The sequence below is a fragment of the Symsagittifera roscoffensis genome, chromosome 4 (genome assembly GCF_963678635.1).
Source record: "Symsagittifera roscoffensis chromosome 4, txSymRosc1.1, whole genome shotgun sequence".
Lineage (NCBI taxonomy): Eukaryota > Metazoa > Xenacoelomorpha > Acoela > Convolutidae > Symsagittifera > Symsagittifera roscoffensis.
The window spans coordinates 72,293,823-72,308,910 of NC_087065.1; positions in this window are offsets into that span (position 1 = coordinate 72,293,823).

The window sequence follows — 15,088 nt, forward strand, 5'->3', positions numbered from 1 at the left end:
ACTCACAAATTTTTCACAAATGCCAAATGCCGTAGAATCACTACAGATGACTATGAATCCATACCTCATGGGTGGATCATCAATACAATCAAACAAACCATTGATGGTATTCACTGGCACAGATCCTGAATATTCTGTAGAAGGTTCTTTAAGTGCAGTCACAGCAAATTTAATTTTAAACATAGGACCTCAACTCGTAAATACGCCACTTCACCAAAATTGATTACATAGACGCACAGCGTTAACACAAACCACAAATAATGGCGCAGCTCAAAAATGGTTTTCAATTTTTTTATTATAGAAATGAAATCAGATTGGAAAAGATTCACACAAAAATTTTCAAAAATGTTTGATTCAGAGAGGAACAAACAACATCAAAGAGTCTTATGCAATGAAATTCGTAGACTACCAAATTAAACGATCAAACAACTAGCAGTAAGGATCGAAACACTAGTCCGAAAAGCATACTTACTAAACACTCTTGATTATTAAAATACAAAAATGACAGAAATTCTAATGTTGACTCTAACACCTCAATTACAAAAAATAGCAATTAAAAAGAGAGCATCACATCCTTCCTCATTTCGAGAACCAGATCTAGACTTCAGAAAACTAGTAGATAAACTAGAACAAGCAGAAATCACTATGAAACTAGAAGAAACAGAAAAACTCAAATTACAGTACGTTAAAAAAATTCAAACAACAACAACACAAATAAATATTTTACATAATTCAGACACAGATTTATCCAAAAAAATCACGGAAATTCTGATTATAGATGAGAAAAATCCAAATTTTAAAGGTAAACCATCATTTAAAAAATGGTGTAACTATTGCCGAAGATACAGACACAGCATTGCTGAATGCAGACAAAAACAGCAAGACAATCAAAATAAACCACAAAAGTACAAAGAACCAAATAAATCATTCTACCAATATATAAAAAAAGATCAAAATTTACCAAACAAAAACATTCATAATAACAATAGCTCTGGAAAACCACTCCCAAATAGCTCAAATCTTTCAAAAAATCAATCACTTTATAATTCTAACTACAGAGGTAGATCACCAGATAAGAAAAATTCACGAAATCCGTCACAAAATAGATATAGTCAATCACACATCAGAAATACCCATTATCGAAATGATTATTCACGATCAAACTCAAACAGACAGAATTATTTGTTTGGTACCAGTTCCTATTCATATCCTGGGAATAGACACTATTCAAATGATAGATCAAGAAACTCATCATACAATAGACACAGAAATTATTCCAACAATAGGAACAGAAGCTATTCAAATAATCGCAATCAACAAAATAACAATCGATCACGAGGTTGTTCAAACAATCGATCAAATCACCAAAGATTTAATTGTAACAATTATCAAAATAGATCACGAGAAAATTCACAGCACAAGAAACCAAACTATAACAAAAAACAAAGAAACTACACTCAATCACCTCATAGGAATAACACACGTTATTCAGACTCTCAAAACAAATATAGAAGTAATACACCAACACATCAGAGACAAATAAATCAAGTACAAACAATTGATGAAATAAACTCAGACTCCCTTGGTATTTATAACACAGAAATTACTGAGTTACAATTGAATCACATTAATTGTGAATCAACAGACAATGAAAGTGGTATAGAAAACACACTTTTAGTCAACATGATAAAAGTTGAAATTGATTATGAAACTGTTACATACGAACAACTTTTTCTTTCACATATTTACGAAAATCATTTGGAATTACTTTTAGATTATCACACTAGACCTAGAAGTAATAACGTACCAACAGAACATATAGTAAATGAAGTAAAAACATCACAACAATCTAAAAAAGAACAAACACCATGTTCTTGTACAAATCACATTTACCAGAATATACTTAAGAACCACCAAAAGAAAAAAATCGGACAACCCCCCTTCTTTTAGAAAGTCCAAAAGGTAAAGATTTTCAACCAACAGACCTTGAAATAGGTTTTTTACTAGACTCTGGAGCAGAATCAAAGATCTTTAATATTCCAACTTGGAATGAAATCAAAATCCTACACCCGAGACTGATATCCGTAAAAACAACAAGTAGACTAGCAACATCACAAGGAAGGCTCAACCTTAACAAATTCTGGAACAATTCAACTTCTCCTTGTTCCCACAAAGACAATCGAACATAATAAACTTCTCAACAAAACATTTAAGCAAATAATCCATATCACAGATATAAAACACAATATTATTGCGATTCCGTTCATCTCAAAGTATATATCAACTATTAATATATACAACTAATATAAAAGATAATTATACAAAAATGCAAAACACCGCTTTAACATTCTTCCAAAAAATGAACAAACAACCACCATTCTTTTCGAAATTTTACCCCATCTATAATAAAGAAAGAAAACATCTTAAACCACTCTCAGGTTATATTTATGAATTTCCAATTAAACAAGTTCACCAGTATGACAAAAATCAAAATAGACAACATCTTTATATGTCAGACTTTGAATTCCGTCCAATTCACAAATTTTTAAGAGTAACAATTTCATCCATAAAATACACGAAAGACTCAAACTCCGATATTATTTCTCTACACGTGTATAACAATTCACCATATAAAATCACCTTACCCTTAGGACTCTTAGGATATAGCGAAACTAAGGCAACAATTTCCCCCACAAAAGAAGTAGCATACAGGGTGAATAATATACTACAACTACTAGATATATGTCAATCAACGATCCTCGATGAAAAACTATCAATAAATAAAATAATAAGCAATGAAAAAATAAACACAGACTGTTTCACAAAAACACCTTATTTTAGGCCAACATTCAAAATATCACACTACACAGAACAACAACAAAAATTCTTGATAATGTTCAATTTTCAACACTCTCAATTAACACAGAATGAATTTGAAAAATTAGCCGATTTACTCTTAAGATATCCAACAGTTTATGCAACATCTAAAATTGACGTTGGAAAAATAAATTCACCACTACATTTACCCTTGAAACCTCACGCAGTTTTCAAAAACAAAGAGCAAGTAAAGTACCAATTCCTTTACATGACAAATTCAATAGACTACTTGAACAATACGAAACTTTATCTCCAGTAAATAAAGAAGAACAACCGAAAGTAAACACCTTTATTAACCCTGTTATTATCCTCGCCAAAAGAGAATCTTAAAAAATAGTTCTAGATGCTAGATATCTCAATTCACTGATTGATGAATCCAAAAGTAATTGGCCAATAGAACCAATCCAAGTAATTTTAACAAAAACAAACGGTAAATATTTCACAACCGCAGACATGAACAGTGCATATAACCAAACACCACTAGATGAACAATCACGACGATTAACACAATTCGTTATTGGAAATCAACAAAACGAATTTAATAGACTATTCCATGGCATATCCATAGGACCAGCAGCTTTCTCATGAGCCTTCATGAGTGAAATTTTAGACCACTCTTATCTAGTAAAAATGCAATCACATACTTAGACGATGTTGTTATGCAATCACAAAGAAAAGATGAAATGTTCATAATTCTAGAAAAAAATCATCAAATTCTACAGAACGAAAACATGAAAGCAGCCCCAGATAAATCACATGTTTTCTTAACACGCATAAAATTTCTTGGACACATCATAGAAAAAGACACTATAACCCCACTCAAATCGCAAATTGACGCAATTCAAAAACTTCAACCACCAACAAATAAAACGAAAATCCAGGAGTTTCTTGGAATGTTAAATTTCTTAAGTAAAAACGTATATAAAATGCAATTGTACTTAAGACCAACCTATAATATTCTTTGACAACAAAATAATTCTGAATGGACAACAGAACACCAAAGACGATTTGAAGAAATCAAAAAAGTTCTCACTGAACAAATTTCAAACACAACCCCAGATCCAAATCAACCATTTTATGCAATGTTCGATGCTTCAAAGTTTGGCAATGGAGCTGCATTATTACAATCCTACAATGGAACAAATAAAATGAATCTTATATCAGCAAACTCTCGCCTATTTACACAAGCTGAACTACAACTATCTACCCTTATGAGAGAATGCACAGCTATTATACATACTTTAACAGAATATGAGTTTTTAATACTTAGATCCAAACATCCAACAGTTTTATTTTCAGACCATAAACCTATCATTTTTCTTTTCACACAAAAATCAAATCCAAACCATAGATTTTACAGATTTCAACTAATTTTAAAGAAATTTCCAAACTTAGACATAGTATGGACAGCAGGAACAAACCTAGCACTACCTGATACTCTTAGTAGAAATACATCACCTGAACTATTAACAAGAAACACAACAGTTGAAATACCACAAAATATATAATTCTATCACGCCAAAGATGACACTTCACCACGACTAGAATGTAAATATGCAGTAAAAACTGACATAGATCAATCTCAAATAAACAATCTACATCATTTCCCACTCTATTTAGATGGTCAAAACAACCATTTTGAAGTTGATTTATTAGCAACATCTACATTCAAACTAATTCCATATTCACATTGGACCAAAAATAATACTCAACAAAAACGAGTTAAACAACAACCACATAAAAAAGACTCATTCCCTTTAATAGAAAAGGAAAACCTAACTGATACCATAAATCTATCAGGACCGTTACCAAATGATTCAAAATACACGATAAATCAAGTTTTTAATCTTCATGACCCACTTGATACAACACCCCCATCAAAAATCTAAATAGAAAACATTTTTCTACCAACAACAGAAAAAATCACACTCGAAATATTACAGAAATACCAAAACTTTGATCCCGTCATTAAACAACTCAAATTATGGCACAAATATAAAATTAAGCCAGCAAAAGCTGATACCACAATCTTAGGAAACAAAACACTCCTTAGATACTTCAGAAAATTTAATAATACCACCATAATTGAAAACACAGACATTATAGAATATCAAACACCTAATTAAAAAAGTACCATGTCTACCTTTAAATATGATGTTAATTGCATTCAATACTTCCCATACCTTAAATACAAAAAGACATTCCGGATCAGAAAAAAAAACATTTTCTAATTTTATGAAAAATTTTTATTTCCCCAATGCACCAATCTGGACTAAAGTATTATGCAACGATTTTATAATACGCCAATTAAATAAACACTATCCAAATCAAAAACAAATTGCAGAAAAACAAGATTTTAAAGGACAAAGTCTTTATTTCAATCACAGAATATCATTTGACACAAAAGGACCAATTTCACCATCCTCAGAAGGAAACTCATATATAATGGTAATTGTTGATGAATTTACACATTATGTAGCACTTAACCAAGTACCCCATTGTAATGTTTATTTTGCATACACAACACTCTACGAACACTGGATAGCTAAATTTGGATTACCCGAAATTTTAGTCACAGACACTGGCACTGAATTTATTAATAATGAAATCATCACATTATGCCACTTATATAACATTAAACATAAACCACGTACACCTCATGCACCTTGGACAAATGGATAAGTTGAAGGTACGAACCGTTCATTACAAGAATACCTCAGATGTATCATTAATGGAAATGACAACCTATTAACCTATTACCCCAAAGAATATGCACTTCGTAAATTAACACAATTATATTTTTTCACAGGTTTGAAAATTGTTCAAAACAATTCAGAAACTAAATTAAATCACCGCAATGATGAACAAACGAGCTCAAAAACAGATCAACAAAAGTAAATCGTTCACCAAACATCCCCTAAACAAAAAACACAAATATCTCAAAAAGAAAGAAAAAATAGAAATGACAGAAAAAATTCTACCACAAGATCAAAAAGAAAAATCTGAACATAGAGAATCATCACGACTTAGAAGTCAACCACGAAAAAATTATAAAACTTTCATTCCGCAATCTAAAATATTGAAGAAAGTTGAATTCAAAAATAACTTTCATTTTTATTTTCCATCATCTTCTTTTACTTATTTTGACAATACACATTTTCAAAATAACATGCTGAAAAACAATCGAACAAATCTAGTTCAAAATCAGCCAATAGAAATCATCCCGAACAAGACACTTTACTTGTAGCAATACGACCTTATTAGCCGACACATATTCACCTCTAAGCCTATCTATAACTATAACATCAAGACCTCCAGGTCAGATATAAGCAAACCGCTACAAAATGACAACTAAAACAAATATAATCTCAATATTACAACCCTCATCTATCAAGCGATACAAAGATCAACAAAATTTTCCCAACTAGCACTTCCAAACACCTCAAGCAAAAGTATTAAATTTGCCTAAAGAACAGAAAACACATAATCATTTAACCTAAAGTACGAATATTTCTTGGATACCCCCGATTATTCCATAAAAAAAAAAAACCAAGAAGATCTCCCCAACACCTCAAAATAACCCCTCAACAACTCTTGACAAAATCCAACCCACTTGTCAAAAAATCAATAAATAATCCGACCGCACTCAAACTTAGCACCAAAAAATTGAAAAAGATTCGACAAACCAAGTCATTTTTTAAAAGCTTCTCTCAACAACAGTCACTAAATTCAAACGAATATTTTCAAACCTTTTCGTAAAACTCTCAAACCTTCTTAAATTTTTTTAACCGATATTATAGAAACCCTATTCATTCTTTATCATAACCTTTTGCAATCTTTTTAAAAATTTTTATTCAATCTTTGAAGTATATATATCCCTTTCCACAATCTTTGATAACCTCCTCAGGTACGATAATTTCATAACTATTTAAATGTTTCGTAATCTATTTAGTAGAACAGATAATTTTCTACTATTTATAATTTTTCTCACATTTTTAACATCGCTCATTCTGACAATATGTAAATGTATAAAAAAAGCAATCAACTTACACATAGTATGGACAGCAGGAACAAACCTAGCACTACCTGATACTCTTAGTAGAAATACATCACCTGAACTATTAACAAGAAACACAACAGTTGAAATACCACAAAATATATAATTCTATCACGCCAAAGATGACACTTCACCACGACTAGAATGTAAATATGCAGTAAAAACTGACATAGATCAATCTCAAATAAACAATCTACAACATTTCCCACTCTATTTAGATGGTCAAAACAACCATTTTGAAGTTGATTTATTAGCAACATCTACATTCAAACTAATTCCATATTCACATTGGATCGAAAATAATACTCAACAAAAACGAGTTAAACAACAACCACATAAAAAAGACTCATTCCCTTTAATAGAAAAGGAAAACCTAACTGATACCATAAATCTATCAGGACCGTTACCAAATGATTCAAAATACACGATAAATCAAGTTTTTAATCTTCATGACCCACTTGATACAACACCCCCATCAAAAATCTAAATAGAAAACATTTTTCTACCAACAACAGAAAAAATCAAACTCGAAATATTACAGAAATACCAAAACTTTGATCCCGTCATTAAACAACTCAAATCATGGCACAAATATAAAATTAAGCCAGCAAAAGCTGATACCACAATCTTAGGAAACAAATAACTCCTTAGATACTTCAGAAAATTTAATAATACCACCATAATTGAAAACACAGACATTATAGAATATCAAACACCTAATTAAAAAAGTACCATGTCTACCTTTAAATATGATGTTAATTGCATTCAATACTTCCCATACCTTAAATACAAAAAGACATTCCGGATCAGAAAAAAAAACATTTTCTAATTTTATGAAAAATTTTTATTTCCCCAATGCACCAATCTGGATTAAAGTAATATGCAACGATTTTATAATACGCCAATTAAATAAACATTATCCAAATCAAAAACAAATTGCAGAAAAACAAGATTTTAAAGGACAAAGTCTTTATTTCAATCACAGAATATCATTTGACACAAAAGGACCAATTTCACCATCCTCAGAAGGAAACTCATATATAATGGTAATTGTTGATGAATTTACACATTATGTAGCACTTAACCAAGTACCCCATTGTAATGTTTATTTTGCATACACAACACTCTACGAACACTGGATAGCTAAATTTGGATTACCCGAAATTTTAGTCACAGACACTGGCACTGAATTTATTAATAATGAAATCATCACATTATGCCACTTATATAACATTAAACATAAACCACGTACACCTCATGCACCTTGGACAAATGGATAAGTTGAAGGTACGAACCGTTCATTACAAGAATACCTCAGATGTATCATTAATGGAAATGACAACCGATATACTGAATGGTCAGCAGATGTAAAATTATTCCCACTATCATATAACTCCCAAATCACAACAACATTAGGAATGTCACCATATGAAATGGTATTTAACCAAAAACCACTTAACTATTAATGTTTACAACAAACGCCCATAAAAATGCACAAGGTTAATGTCAACCAAACAAAGATTCAATTTGTTACAATCTACCACTACATACCCATGATGAAGACCACTTTCATCATCCACAAATTTTAAAATTAGCTTCCGGTACCCACACCGAATGGTTTTTAAGTAGAGATAAAGAGAACTATGAAATTTATCAAAAAATAACAAAAAAATTACCACAAAGACAAAACAAAAATACCCAAATCAATTCACGTTTTACACCAGCAACACATTTAAAAAAACTATCACTTATGAACAGCACACAGTTTGGCGCAATTCACTATGATATACACTTAGATATGAAATTAGACTACACAATAAGCTGAATTTTTTAAGAAATGTCACTTTCAGAATTAGAAACACTATTCCAACTATGTGAACTTGAAAGAACACAAATTCGACACTCATTAGCACTAGCAGTTCTAAAAATACCATATGCAGGATATTTATTACCCAAAAATAGATCAAATTTCACTGATTTTGAAGGAAACATCTTATGGTATTACACTTGTACCAAAAAAGTATCACCTCTATAGGTTTTTGCAGATAATAGATGTTATAAAAGAATCCCAATATTCTACAAAAAAGAAGTATATTTTGTTGATGCACTCTCAAGAAGAACATATTTTTGGGATACAGCAGTACCATGTGGAACAGAAAATAGCCACAACGTTGTACAATTAAATCCCGATGAAGATAAATACTATCTACTTACACCATATCCAACATTAATGCCACCATTAAAAAAGTTTTCACCCGAAAGCATTAGAGCTATAGCCCGAAACCCAAACATCGATTTACAATCGATAGGCATCTATTCTAAATCCGACATACAACACCACATACGTACACAACAACTTCAAGAACTACAAACAAAAATGGACACTATACAACGACAATCAATAGATCAAAACTTGCAGAAACAGCAGGACTTTCAGACATTTATGCACAAGATTACAGCGGATATTTTAAAGATATAAAAGATTTTAATTATCTAAACGGCGAAAAATATCGACCACAAGATATATCACCAATCAATATTTTTAGTTTTGTAAATTTCAAAAACGAGCTTTTAGCCTATCTAGGCGGCCATATTACATCTTAGAAAGATTGACTATATTATACGCAATGTTTAATTTTATTGGATTTATTTTTTCTTTATTAAAAGGAACTTATAACACATGCGCAATCCACACACAAGTAAATAGACAAGCAAGCGTAGCACGCAGACTTTTTGCAGGATTTTTCGGAATATTTTCCACATCTATAAATAAAATACTTTCAGATGCACAAATAAAAGAATACAACACAAAATTATCAACTACACCAAACACAAATGACGAATCACAGAATAACACAAATACATTACCTACAGCACCACAATTAACAAGTTTAAGTCGTAACCACCCACTATCACTAGTACCACGAAACTTCAGAAACTTAGCACTAGTGAACATCGCAAACTCAAGACCAAATCATATACAAAGTCCAATTCAACACATTGTAACACAACAACCTCAAAATGACGATACATATGAACAAATAATTGAGCAACTATATACCACAAGTTTTCAATCTCAGAACAATAATTTTTTTTAGCCCACGATGAGCCGACAAATTCCCAATTCCCATCATCCCACTTTTTGCCTTCCCGCCACCTGAATCACCCCATGTTAACACATCATCCGGCATGGATTCTGACACGAATTCAGAAATCACCGTTTTTAATACAATTTCACAATTTATTAACTCAGACATCGAAACCCCAGACGAATTTGCAAACTCCGAACCCATTCAACCCATTCACTCCCAGTCCACAAATGATTCCTCCTCTACTATGTCTCATATTTCCCAAGCAACCCCGACATACTCCCCTTTACCAATGACCATTCCAACAACAATTCCCCAGAAACCACACAAATTTCACAAGAACTAGATAATCTAATTACACTTCAACAACAAATACAACATCCTCACACTCTAACCATTCACCAGTTATCATCAAACATAACATCATCAAATCCAACTACTCCTACATCCTCTTCAAGTTGTACCCCTTCTTTAGATCAATCCTCAACATCAACCCATTCATCATCCACTACTAACCATGCATATAGAACATTCAAAAGAAAATTTCCTAGCCACACGTTCCCCCTCCAAACCCGGAACAACCCGCGATTATGTCAACCACCCTGACCACACTAATACTCCAGACTTTCTCCAAAATTCCCTACCCCTCTTTCCCCAATATACCATTAGTCATTCCAACCCTCACACTGAACAACGCTACAATGTCGATGAGCATGTACTAATCCCTACATTTCACTGGACATCATTTTATTATTTTTCAAATCCACTTTGTATACCACTAAATAACACACCTCACGAAATAGAAAAAAGTAAACTTGACCTTTTTAGACTAACCGCAACACTAACACCTAGACGATTTACGCATCTAGGATATAAAAAACTACTAATAATTTTAACTGCACCACGAGCTAATGATTATTCTATTGAATACTATGATCACAACATCATCAGACCTAATCAAGATCAATTTCTAGACGAAGATAAGTTCGCTAAGACACAACTAACCGAAAAACGTTTCATCCAAACACCCTACATCTTTACACTAAGCTGACTAGATAAAAAACACGACCACATGATTTCCGAAGCACTAATCGACATCCAAGCTTATGAAACATTTTACGATAAACTTCAAACTTTTTCACTAACCTTTCACTTCCTCACTCCAAAACAACGAACTTTGCACTGTTCACACGGCATCATGTTACGAACTAAACAAACGCATACTTACACATATTATAGATTCATTCAAAATCATTTTAATTTACACACACCTTCACGACAACCCCACCATCGTTTTCAGTTTATTAATTCAAAGTACACTTCACCATTTTTCTTGAATTTCCCATACTGTATTAAAGACACTAATTTCCAAGGAATCCTCAGAAATTATGACCCTATAACCCAAATGTATATATTTTGTCAACTCAATAAGACCTTTAATCTAGAAGAATCCCGACCACTTATTGTCCCGCATGAATATATTCAACCTATAGAAATCCCAATATTAGAATTCATTCACAATACTAAACATAATCACAAACTTTTTAACCTCATCGAGCACACCAATCACGAGTTTTTCGTTGGCACTGAAGAACTAAACACCATAAAAGCACTTCAATTGCTTTGGCCACTACTTGAAACTAAAAACATCATTCGCATATTAGGAAAATTACTAACCACATCAGATTCAATACACGATATCTTCCCTCACGGTTTCTTCCCCGATAATTAGGTAAGTATGAACTAAATAATATAACACTAATAAATTCAAAACGAACTAACCATTTCTTATTAAATGTTTCTTTATTATTAGTCTTTAGATCACCATCATCTACAAACAAGAAAACAGAAAACAGAAATAACAATTGCAAACTCTTTTATACATTATAAACTTTTTTAAATAGCAAACTTTTTTCTTAACTAACCGCAATAATTGACGCAGTAAAATTGATTCTTCACAGCAGTAAATTCATCTATAAATTGTTTTCCCCAATGTAGTAAATCTAAATACACTGAAAATAACTTTATAATTTCAATCCCCACAAAGCAGTAAAATTAGAATTTTTAGCAGTAAACATCTACAAATGTCAGCAGTTCTAAGCTTTTAAAGAATCATTCGTACACAAATTCTATCCACACTCGCACAGCTCGCCCACAACGAATTGTTTAAAATATTGATTTCAAGTTTTAACTTTCACTAATAACAACTCAAACTAATAATTACAAGTTTCAAACTTTCTTTTAACCCGGTTGGAAAGGAATTATATAATAATCCCAACTATCAAACGCAGCTTACTAAACACCATAAATCATAAAACAACAGCATGACTAAGAAAAGAAAACCAACGGTACCCAAACCGGATTAACCCAGTTTAAAACTGGATAATCTATTCTTTTGAAGACTATTGATAAGTCTAAAAAAGAAAGCATAAAACACCAAAAAGTCGAAAGACAAACCCAAACCAAACAATTTGATTTTTGAGAAAAGGACACAACTAAAACAACAAAAGGAAAAAACCAGAAACAAACACGACACAAAAGGTTAACACAAAACAGGACCCCATAAAAAACCAGCATGAAATCATACCCTCACTCCTGGCCTAACCCACCAGAAGAGGACGACGTCCTGAGCATGCCTAATAGCCGGCCTAACCTACCGCGCTAGAACACACGCTTTGTGACACACTCCTTATTTTTGATAAGAGATACTCAAGTGTGAGTAACTCTTTTAAAATAACTAAAGTAACAACAACTTTAAAATAACTTTTAAAATAACTGAGCATCAAGCAGCTAAGACGACCTCATCACACACAACCCACAGAATGGCTGAACACAACCGATATGCCGCTCACAACCACAACTTAAAGGATTTGAAGTACGACTTGATTCCGAAGAAAAGGACTTCATTGAAACAGACCAATGACCACCTCGATGTTCAAGTATACGTACAGATCCGAGTTACGAGGCATCCCTTCCACACACGATCTCCACGCCATTCCCAGACGAGGTTGAACACAAAACAAGTTCTCTACATAATACAGAAAAACCCGTCATAGCAAACCATTTTGAAATCAGATTGATTTCATTGGGGAACACAGTCGTTGTCACAAGACGACACAACGATTGATATCCCTAACTCCAGCGTCCTGGAACTTCTTCAACAAGAAGAACCGGACAAGAGTATGATGTTCGCCAAATACCAACGTTCATCATCCATCCTTTAAATTGCAGAAAGATAATTCTAAAAAACTCTGTAAAACCCGGATGGGTGGAACCTGATCTAAACTATATATTATTTTTGGTTATAAATTAGATATTTTATCCCTATAAAATTTTGAAGACTAACCAATCATACTCCATCTAATTAACAACCCATTTATTTGTAAGTGCTGAAATTACTTGTAATTTCAGCACCAGAGCATTCTGAATTTAACCTACAACTTAGTTGCCTTTTCCAAGAGACCAACTCGTAACAAACCAGTATACACTAGATCTATTGAGACATAGAGATATACGAAAAAGATTAAGATTGGTATTAGACTAAGAAGTTGCACGAATCTATCCGGCCGAAAATAAGATAGCGTGACGAGCAGACGGTGTACTTTATCTGAAATTAATCTATGAGTTAGACATACGTCCCAACTCAATTGAGTTTAATGAACTAGTTATCAACTGATCATTTCACGAACAGGTCGAAGTAAATCTGATTGTTGAAACTAAGTTTTTACTGAAATTTTACTACAAAGCGAAACTTTTCAATGTTGTTATCTCGACAGAGGTCTAATTTTTTTAAATATTTTAAACAGCTGCAATCAGAAGTGAAAGAATTTGATTTTGAAAAACTCTCAACCCGGGTTGACCTCCATACACCAACTATGGAATTGTATGAAAATGCTTATCATACAATTCCATATAACAAAAGTTCTTATCATACAATTCCATACATCAAGTCTATGGAGAAATTGATTATCATACAATTTTCATACATTTTTAAAAACAATTGAAAAAAATTTTAAATGATTTCTGCGGCTTTTTGAGCACAGTTGAACAGACTGCTGATGGAAAAAACTGGCTTTAACTTTTTTTGAATAAAAAATGCTTGCCGTACAGTTTCCATATATGAAAATTGTATGATAATCATTTTTGGTCAACTAGGGAACCTAGTCGGATGGTTTTTAGGCCTCGTTTTGCACGAAACAAAAACATAAAATCATCGTCGGAACAAAAAACTAATTTTGTTATTTTGTTTGTATGACATGCAAACAAGGATAGCCAATTACGGTGCAAGTAGCACAGAATGTTCCGACCATAGTCTTTAGAAAATTTTTCCAAGCTAGTGTAGTTTTTTCTGCCAGGTGTGATAAGAGGATCTGATGTAAAAATATAATTTAGGCATATTAGACAGTCTTGTGATTCGAATCACGACTGAAAGGGCTTTAATATGATATATCAATCAACTCAGTCCGATGATTATTTGCGGTACCTGATTTTGCGTGGAAAACAAAAAGAAAAAGACAACCGAATGCACCCCAAGTTCATCCCCATTTTTCAAATGGTCGGAACAAAAAACTTTCTTGTGATTAGTCCTCAATTAGTTTTTTGTTCCCACCATTGAAAATGGGGATGAGTTTTGTATTCGGATGTGGTTTAGTTTTTTTGTTTTCCTCGCAAAAATGAGGTACCACAAATAATGATCAGACTGGGTGGTTAAGTGATTTATCATACTGAAGCTGTTTGTCGTGATTCGAACCACATTCCCAATTTTTTTTTGGCAGTGTCGAGAAAAACCGGCGAGCAGGCTTACAATAGCTGAAATCTTCAAATCTGCCTAAAATAAGACCTTAAAACTTAATTTAAGGCAATTAAATCTAGTTTTTAGAGTTTTAAGCTTTATTTTGGGAATCAAGAAGTCCAAAAATAAAAAAATTAAAAAATTTGAAAAAACCTTTTTTTTTAGATTTTCTAGTCATTTTTCTACATAAAATTTTTCCAATTTGCCCATGTTACTATGACTGTCTAATATGCCGAAATTAAATTTTTACGACATCTTTTTATCACACGAAGC